Source organism: Helianthus annuus, chromosome 6, assembly GCF_002127325.2.
Source record: "Helianthus annuus cultivar XRQ/B chromosome 6, HanXRQr2.0-SUNRISE, whole genome shotgun sequence".
Taxonomy (NCBI): domain Eukaryota; kingdom Viridiplantae; phylum Streptophyta; class Magnoliopsida; order Asterales; family Asteraceae; genus Helianthus; species Helianthus annuus.
The window spans coordinates 28,086,371-28,096,940 of record NC_035438.2 but is presented as its reverse complement, the minus strand read 5'-3'; the positions used below and the strand labels follow the sequence as shown (position 1 = coordinate 28,096,940).

Sequence of the window (10,570 nt, the reverse complement as noted above, 5' to 3'; positions counted from 1 at the left end):
TATTACAAAACGTAAGACATATGTTACATATATAAATTTTAGTTATTAAATGTATGCAACCTTTATTTTACATGATTTCATTTGTAACTTCAAAATAAAATGTTACATACATCAAATAATTTGTTTTTTTAGAATTGTTAAATATGTAACTAGCAAAACATATATGAATATAGGATTTGTTACATGGGTATTTATATTACATAAAAATGTAACATACATTTTTTAATTATCAATTTATGCCACATTTGTAATAACACACTTTATTTCTATAACATAAAATATTACACAGAAACGTAACATATAATTTTTACATGATCAAATGCACTTTATTTTCTGTAACGGACATTATTTCTGTAACACAAAAAAATGTAACAGACATTTTTACTTTGATTGTTACATTTATAACACAAAAAAATATAACAACACACTTTGTTTCTGTAACAGTCACTTTGTTTTTACAATAATCTGGGAAAAAATGTAACAACACACTTTATTTTTACAACAGTCTAAAAAAGGGTAACAATCCACTTTATTTTCAGTAACGTGCATTATTTATGTAACACGAAAAAATGTAACATGCATTTTTTCTTTGATTGTTATATTTCGTAACTATGTTTAACATTAAACATCTTTTGAATCATCTTCAACATCTGGAACATCATCTTCAAATTGTTTTGGTTGGTACAGATCTGAAACAAATTTTACACAAAAAATTGATGCAATCAATAATAAAAACAAACCCATAAAACAAGAACTTAAAAACCTCCATCTTCTTGAACAAAAAAAATTGCAGATCCACAAAACACAACAAAAATGCAGACTAAAAAAGTGTAGATTTGCAAACAAAGCTGAAAAAAACATACTTATTCACCTTCTTGAACAAGATCTGAAACAAATTTTACACAAAAATTGATGCAATCAATAACAAAAACAACAGTCTAAAAAAGTGTAACAATACACTTTATTTTCAGTAACGTGCATTATTTATGTAACACGAAAAAATGTAACATGCATTTTTTAATTATCAATTTATGCCAGAAACACAACACACTTTATTTTCAGTAATGTGCATTATTTATGTAACACGAAAAAATGTAACATGCATTTTTTAATTATCAAAAATTGCAGATCCACAAAACACAACAAAAATGTAGACTAAAAAGTGTAGATTTCCAAACAAAGCTGAAAAAACATACTTATTCACCTTCTTGAACAAGATCTGAAACAAATTTTACACAAAAAATTGATGCAATCAATAATAAAAACAAGAAACCCATAAAACAAGAACTTAAAAACCTCCATCTTCTTGAACAAAAAAATAGCAGATCCACAAACCACAACAAAAATGCAGACTAAAAAAGTGTAGATTTGCAAACAAAGCTGAAAAAAAAACATACTTATTCACCTTCTTGAACAAGATTTTCGAACAAACCCCTTTAGCCTCCTCAAAAACGTAAAAAAATGTGTAATTTCACCGGATCTTTCCCTGGTTTCGAACAAAAACTTCAGCCTTCTCTTCTATATCTGATTCATCATCTTCTTCGTGTACGATTTTCTTCAAAATAAACCAAAAAGAGGATCTGTCTTCATGGGGTTTGGAAAGAAACATGATGGATCCAGATCTAGATCTTGACGGGTTTAAAAGAAACATGATGGATCCAGATCTAGATGACGGTCCAGATCTAGATCTAGATGGCGTCTACATGGATCTAATGCTCATCAGTTTCTCCGATTTCATTTTTGTTCTTGTTTTCTCTATATTGGAACAAGAGAGAGAGAAAGAGAGAGAGAGAGAGAGAGGGAAAAGTGTGCTAGAGAAGAGAGATGAAGGAGGAAATGAGATCTGGTGAGTTTTAAAAAGATCTGGTGAGTTTTAATTGTAGAGAGAGAAAATGACTGTTACATTTTCTGCCATAATGCAAAATGACGTATATACCCCACTTATCAATGTGGCAGTTGTGATGTGGCTGAATCCTATCCACATATGTGGGTTTCTTGGGTTTTCTCAACTGGAGTGAGTTTTCTCATTATAATTAGCCTATATATATGTATATATATTTTCAAAGTGCAGAATTACACATAGATCTAGGTATTTTCTAGGTGTCATGTATCCAATCATGTATGTCGCGCTCAACATGCTTCCACATAAGCTTTTCTCCTATTATTCGAATTCTATCTCCTTCCTCTACTAATTCGTCACCCAATGAGCGAAGTTCTTCCAAATTTTCCTGGCTCATAGGTGGCATGGGTGCTGGTACTGGATCAGGGTGTTGAGGGATAGGTTGTCCATAAGGGTATGGGTTTCTTATTACACTCTGCGTCCACCATTCGCTATTCCAAAAGGGATCTAAAGGATTAAGGTCAGTGTACTGTGCTATGGGATTTAGTGGGGGAATTCTGGGAATCTCATAGGGGTCTACATCAGGGATTGGAAATGGATCCTCCTATTCGGGTTCTAGCATTTGTTGGTCTGGGAACAAAGGTAACAGTGGCGGTTCGGCTACTTGGTTTTGGTTAGCATCTACTGCTGTAGTGGCTAATATGTGGAAATTGGCCAACTGTCTATCTAATTCTTCTTCCCAATGTGGCCTACTGGCTACTTCCTGAATCTGTGCATCTGCCTCCCTATTGGCCCTGAATATCGCCCTTTGTTGCTGTAATTTCTTCATTCTTTTTCTTCTCTCATGTGTCCCTCTATTAAACTGTCGCAACCCCCGTCCCTTAATAACCCGGGAACAGGCGGCCGCGACCAGTTTTGGTGGAATCTGTTTTTATCCATTTTGGCAGCGGAAATTACATCAGGACCGTAGTTAGGAAATATTTTATCAGAGTAAAATACCACACCTTTAATATATTAAATACATGGGAAAATCCCAAGTTTCAGGTACACACATTTTTATAGGGATAAACCCTATTTTATTTAATAAAACATCTATTTATTTTAGGTAACTTTATAGCCACTTTTCCAAGCCTTCAGTGCTGTCCAGCTGGCTTCTATTTGGCTTTCATATTTTGTTACCTGAAATGCGTTTAAAAACATTTTGTCAGTGGGAAATACCAGTGAGTGAATCTCAGTTTAATCAAGTTTAATAAAACCATTGTACAATATTGAGGGCGGTCGCGCAATTACATTTGTTTCCAAGTCATACCAATTACCACCCACTGTACTGTCGTCTCGACTTATGGTCATGTTACTCCTCGCAAGGTAGTAATAAATTTTGTATACAAAACCCCAAATATACCGACGATAATTGTATCCTTACAAAATGCTCAATAACTGTTTAATATATAATTAACCGTGTGAGGTTTTGTAAAACAATTTGCAAAAAGGGGATTACTCACATTGCTGTCTTAGGTTTTCTGTAAGGGTTTCATGGTGACAATCTATAAATTACACAAATGCACACGTGTTAGTATAATAACCCATTTTAACATTAGTAATACCCTCCCCGAGACGGCATTCCAACGACTACGTCGGGCAGAACCACGACAGCCGTTACGGAACCCTAGATCAATCGGGCCGCGTATCTAATATGTATCCATGGGTTATGATACTTACAACGGAGCAGAACTTCGTTATTTAGGGGGGTATTATACCCGAGATTATGCCTACAATTCAGAAATTTAGAGAAAGAAAGAGTTTCGGTGCGATTTGAAACTGAAGGCCAATGCCTCCTATTTATAGGTGACCCTTCACCTTCTCTCGCGGCCCGCGTAAGAGAAAGGAAGGGCCTTCGCGGCCCGCGTAGTAGGGGGGTAGACCTTAGCTTTGACCGGTCACCACCGCTTGCTTTGACACGATTGGGACACGTGGCGGTCGCGGCCCGCGTAGGCAGTAGCCAAAGGCTACGTGCCCCGTGAGAGCCTCAATTTTCTTGTTTTTATTTAATTTTTAATGATATAATGTATTTTGGGCTCGGTTTTTGCATACGAGGTATATTTTAGGACATATTGGGATATTTTAATATATTTTAGGGTGTCGAAAATATTTAGGAGGGTTGTTATATCCTCCCCACCTTGTTTTAGAGCTCGTCCTCGAGATCTACTAGAACAAGTGTGGATATTTCCTTTGCATTTCTGATTCAAGCTCCCATGTGTATTCTGGTCCTCTTTTGGAGTCCCATTTCACTTTGACCAGAACTAATCTCTTGTGCTTGAGGTTCTTGACTTTCCTGTCTTTAATATGTAGAGGCCTTTCTAAAAATTTAAGTTGTTCATTTACCTCTATATCCTTAAGAGGTACTACCAGTGATTCATCAGCTAAGCATTTCTTGAGATTAGATACATGAAATACATCATGTATTCCTGCCATTTCCTCTGGCAGTTGTAGCTGATAAGCTACATGTCCTATTCTTTTAATAATCTCGAAAGGTCCAACATACCTGGGGCTTAGCTTTCCTCTTTTGATGAATCTTACCACTCCTTTCCAAGGAGAGACTTTTAATAACACTTTATCTTCTACCTGAAATTCTAATGGCTTACGTCTGTTATCAGCGTAGCTCTTTTGTCGATCACGTGCTGCTTTCAGTCGTTCCTTGACTTGAATGATCTTGTCGGTTGTTTCTTGCACTATTTCAGGTCCAGATAGTTGCTTTTCTCCAATCTCTGCCCAACAGACTGGAGTTCGGCACAAGCTCCGAAATCAATTACACAAGCTCTAAGCATATCTTCCAATTACCTCCGAAATCAATTACACAAGCTCTAAGCATACCTTCCATTGTTTGAATTGTCCTTTCGCTTTGTCCGTCCGTTTGAGGATGATAAGCTGTGCTTAGATTCAACTTGGTTCCCATTGCTTTTTGGAAACTTGCCCAAAAATGAGAGGTAAAACGGCTATCCCTATCAGAAACAATTGATAAAGGAATTCCATGTAATGAAACTATTTCATTCACATATAACTTGGCTAATTCCATACTGAAAGTTTCCTTTATCGGTAGGAAATGAGCTGACTTAGTGAGCCTGTCTACAATCACGCAAATTGTATTATTACCTTTTCTTGTTTTGGGTATTTGGTAACAAAATCCATTGTTATCAATTCCCATTTCCAAACTGGCATCTCTAACTGCTGCAATAAACCTGAGGGTTTCTGGTGTTCAGCTTTAACTTGTGAGCATGTTAAACACTTAGAAACATAAGCTGCTATATCCTTTTTCATTCCTATCCACCAAAAATTCTTTCTTAAATCCTAATACATTTTATCACTTCCTAGATGCATCGTATACTTAGACTTATGGGCTTCTTCTAATATACGATGACGTAAGTTTCCTAATTTAGGTATCCACATTCTTTTCTTATGGAATCTCCAAATTCCATCGGTTCCTTGTTCTAATTCCTTAATCATTCCTTTGTGCTTTTCTAATTTGCTCATTTAAATCTACCTGTAGATTTAATTTAAGAGAACGTACCCTTTTTGGCTTCTCATGATACTTTCGACTTAAAGCATCAGCCACTACATTTGCCTTTCCTGCATGGTACTGGATATTACAATCATAATCACTAAGTATCTCCATCCAGCGGCTTTGTCTCATATTCAACTCTTTTTGCCTGAAAACATACCTTAAACTCTTATGATCAGTGAAAATTGTAAACTTACTACCATAAAGGTAATGTCTCCAAATCTTAAGAGCAAAAATTATGGCTCCTAATTCCAGATCATGGGTTGAATAATTCTCTTCATGATTCTTAAGTTGTCTAGACGCATAGGCTATAACCTTTTGACGTTGCATCAATGCACATCCATAACCTAACTTAGAAACGTCACAATAGACTACAAAGTCTTCAGTTCCTTCTAGTAACGCTAGTATGGGTGCATGAGTTAGTCTTTGCTTAAGAATTCTAAAAGCTTCTTCTTGTTTTGGTCCCCATTCAAAATAACAGATTTACAGGTTAGCTTAGTTAAGGGAATGGCTATTCTAGAAAATCTCGAATAAATCTCCTATAATAACCAGCCAATCCTAAGAAACTTCTAACCTCGGTTGGTGACTCAGGGGTTTTCCATTTGGTAATCACCTCGATCTTGGTGGGATCCACATGGATTCCTTCATGATTGACTAAGTGTCCAAGAAACTGTACTTGTTCTAACCAAAACTCGCACTTTGAAAATTTAGCATAAAGCTTTTCCTTCCTTAATAAACTTAAAAGTGCGTGCAAATGCTTTGCATGTTCCTCCTTATTCTTAGAGTAAATGAGAATATCATCTATAAAGACAATTATGAATTTATCCCAATATGGCTTATATATTCGGTTCATCATCTCCATAAATGCGGCTGGGGCATTGGTTAAACCAAATGACATGACAGTAAATTCATAATGGCCATACCTTGTTCTGAAAGCGGTCTTAGGAATGTCCTCTTCCTGTACCTTCAATTGATGATATCCTGATCTTAAATCGATTTTCGAGAAAAATCGAGCTCCTTGCAACTGGTCGAACAAATCATCGATTCTTGGTAATGGATACCGATTTTTAATCGTGACTTTGTTCAATTCACGGTAATCAATGCACATACGCATCGATCCGTCTTTCTTTTTAATGAATAAAATCGGTGCTCCCCACGGTGATGAACTTGGCTGTATGAATCCTTTCTCTAACAATTCGTCTAACTGTTTCTTTAATTCCTGCATTTCTGCGGGTGCCAAACGGTAAGGTGCTTTGGCGATCAGTGTTGTCCCTGGTAGCAGATGGATCCTGTATTCGACTTCTCTGTTTGGCGGTAATCATGGTAATTCTTCTAGAAAGACATCTGAAAACTGGGATACTACTGGAATATCCTTTAGTTCCTTTCTTTTAGTGTTAGTAATTATGGAAATCAAATACACTAATGACCCTTTTCTTATATAACTTGCTGTTTTCATCACAGAGATGAATTTCGTGGATCTAGATGGTTTATCTCCTTTAATTGTGATCTTTTCACCCCTTGGTGAACTTACTTGAATTGACTTTTGATCGCATAAAATACTGGCTTTATTGGCTATTAACCAATCCATTCCTAATACAATATCAAATCTTGCCAGATTCATTAAGTAAAGGTTTGCAATAAACTTTTGATTTAAAATTTCTATTCTTGCTCCCTGCAAGATTTCAGAGATTCTAATGGTTTCCCCATTTGCTGTCTCTACTAGACAATCTTGTGAGAGTTTAGTTAATGGTTGATTGAGATGTTTGCAAAATGAAGTATTAATAAAACTTTGGTTTGCACCAGAGTCAAATAATACTTTAGCAAAAACATCATTAACTAAAAACGTACCGGCTATCACGTCCGGAATCATCTTGGCTTCATCTGCCGTCAGAACAAATGCTCTAGCATTTTTGGTAGTCCTATTGCTCATGGCTGGAACTAGTTTCGGACAATTTGGCTTGATGTGACCTTTTTCTCCACAGTTGAAGCACAATCCATTATTAGGTTTCCTCCTGCAATCTTCTTTCTTGTGTCCTGGTATTTTGCAGAAATTGTAGTAAGTGGAGCATTTTCCCGAATGCTTCTTCTTACAAGCCTTGCAGTACGGTGCAGAGGTAGAACCTACGTTCCTACGGTTGGAATTTCCATAACGAAATTCCTGGGTAAGTCTTTGAGCTAGGTTCCTCCTTTGGTCCTCTTCTCGCGTACGCACTAACTCATCTGTCAAGGTGTTTGCTAGTTCTACAGTTTCTTCTATGGTTTGGGATCTAGCTGCCTTGATTACATGCCTAATCTCTCCGATTAATCCCCAGATGTAACGGGAGATTAATATTGGTTCAGGTGATGCAAAGGTTGGTACTATTCTAGCATATTCAAAGAATAGTAGTATAACCCTTACTATCCACTCCAGTCATTCTAAGGTTTAAGAACTTATTTGCTATATGTTTTTTTTCATTGGGAGGGCATAATTTCCTTTCTACCATATTCTTAAATTCCTCTCATTCCATATTATAAACCCTATCACTTCCTCTAGACTGAAGGATAGTGTTCCACCATTCTAAGACTGAGTTCTTAAACAGATTGGAAGCAAACATTATCTTGTCCTCTTCCGCACACTTGCTTATTTTTAAAACAGCCTCAGTCTTTTCTATCCAGCGTAGAGTTGCAATGGGTACGTCACTGCCCGAGAATTCTATTAGTTTGCAGGACTAGAATTCTTTGTAAGAACAACCATAGGATATTGTAACACCCCGTGTTTCTGAAAGTCATAGTCAAAGTCAAGATTGAAGTCAAAGGAAGAAAAGATCGCTAATTGCGATCAGTCACTCCCTGCTCAATTACTGTTTTGACTTCTTTGACTGTAGTTTGTCTATTTTATGTTACGTTAGTTATATTATGTGGAGTAATTAATTACAATCGAAGTAATCGAAGTACATTTATCAATACGAATCGCTTTACGACTGTGAATAATAGGAAGTAGCAATGCGATAAAGTTAATTAAACGCTAATCGAACTAATCTAATCATCATCGAACTCGAAACTCGAATTACGCGAATTTTGGTTGTTATTATACGTGTGTGTGTACCTTATGTGTTACTTGTGCATGTTTACTTTATATTAGGTGTGGAAATCAAATGAATCGCAATCAAAACCCAATCGAACTCAATCGAAATCGAATTATGATAATTGGTGGCGAAAAGACAATGCGAAATATAGATGCTTGTATGTTAGATGTAGTAGTTAGGATTAAAAGTAATTTGAATAGGAAACTCTATCGTATTCTCATCAATCGCAATCGAAATCGGAATACCAAAAATCGTCGCACCGAACACTCGAATCAGGCAGCTGAACGATCAGGCTACCAGCCGATCGAACAGCCAGCTGATCGGACTGCTGTCCGATCGTGCTGACCGACCGATCGGCCAGCCTTTACCCCTTTTGGCATCCTATAAATACCCCTGTCATTGTCAAACTTTCTACTTTTGGAAACCTCTGTCCGACCAGCACGCTCAGCTCACTTTTTTCTCAGATTTCTCTCGATTGCGGTAAGATTTCGTCTTAAATCTTGTACTTTCTTGATCTACACGCACTCCTACACCTTTCTATCTTTCAAATCTTAACTTTTAACCGTGAAATCATCAAGATTCAAGTGTTCTAGGATGATGTCATCATGAGTTCTTGAAGAACTTCATGTTTTGGCCTCAATCCACCAAGAATAACTTGGATCTAGCCGATTTCCACATAAACAAACAAAGATCTTTCGTAGATCTGAACATATACATGGTAAAAAAGACTGAAAGATGGTTTTTCAACTATTCTTTCAACTCTTTTACACTCAATGCCTCCAAAACCGATAGGAACGGAGCTTGTGCCGACTTGCTAATCCTCCCGGTGATTGCATGGCTCAAGACCAGGGTTCTATCCACGAGGTTCACCGATTTTGGGTTAAACGTTAAACAACCATCCCGAACAGTTCACTGACCGGGTTAGGGTGATTCCTGTCCAATCAGGAGAACCAAGTAAAGACGAGTTTTCTGTTGTTTGACTCGTTCTCAAAATACCTCAATAAAACGACAAACAATCGGAATAACCAAGTGTTAGACGAAGAGGCCGACCAGGTCAGGGTGCTGACCGATCGGACTGCTGTCCTATTGGACAGCCAACCGATCGGACAGTCAGCCGAACGACTGGCCAGCCGATCGGCTAGCACAGGGTCCCACACTTAATCAATTTATTCTTTTGAAGTTGAGTATTGAACGAATTGCTGTTCGATCGGAGTACTGTCCGATGGGATTACTCTTCGGATCATGAGATACTATACTTCCATACTTAATCGGTTTTCAACATGTTCGACGCACTAGGAGTGCCACCGGATCGAACAGCCGTCCGATCAGGTGACACCCTGCTGAGAACTTGTTTTGCTAAGGTACCTAGCTGATCGGGTTACCGGCCGATCGAAGGACCTGAAAGGTAAGGATACTTCAAGGTTTTCAAATGCTACAACGAAAACTTCAAAAGTCAAACCATTATACGCAAACACATCCTACTCAAAGGAAGAAACAATCCACTCGAACAGCCATCCGATCGGACGGAGGGACAACTGTCCGAACGGACTGTCAACCGAACGGTCAGCCGTCCGATCGAACTACCGTCCGATCGACCAGCTGTCCGACCCTCCAACATTTGTTTTCCGTTTTACGCGTTGCTTATCGTTATGCTATCAAACTATTCAGGCTAACCCTACTCTCAAGCGCTCCTTTCAATCCATCAACCGCTGTGAGTATACTCGAACCCTTTTTGCTTTCGCACTTTTGGGTGTTACATACGTTACTTATTCTAAATCACAATCGAATACACTACGCAATACTTTAAACGCTAACTGACGGGTGGTCTGTAGGACAACCCTTAAGGCCTTTAAATAGACTAAAATACCATACTTTATCCGGTTAATAGCTTGAATTTGGTAATCACAAGATGTTTGATGTTACAGGTGTTAAAGAGCTTAAAATGCGGGTTTTATGGAGCTTGGATGGATGCTAGAAGTTGGCGGTGTTGGGATTGAAGAAATGGTGAATTAAATGAAGGAAACAAGGAAAAACTAATACTCAGCGCCGTAACCTACGGCACTTGGCCGTAGGTTACGGCCCCAACCTTTGCAAAAAGCCTTCGCCGTA

At 37.7% G+C, this 10,570-nt stretch overlaps 1 long non-coding RNA gene across 1 annotated transcript; it reads right to left on the bottom strand.

Annotated features, from left to right (window-relative positions):
- Positions 1–476: 476 nt before the first annotated feature.
- LOC110863888 lies at positions 477–1,832 on the bottom strand. The gene is made up of 2 exons (XR_002549447.1): positions 1,398–1,832; positions 477–689 (listed from the first exon to the last, which is right to left on the bottom strand). It is a non-coding gene; the product is annotated as an uncharacterized LOC110863888 (long non-coding RNA).
- Positions 1,833–10,570: the final 8,738 nt, after the last annotated feature.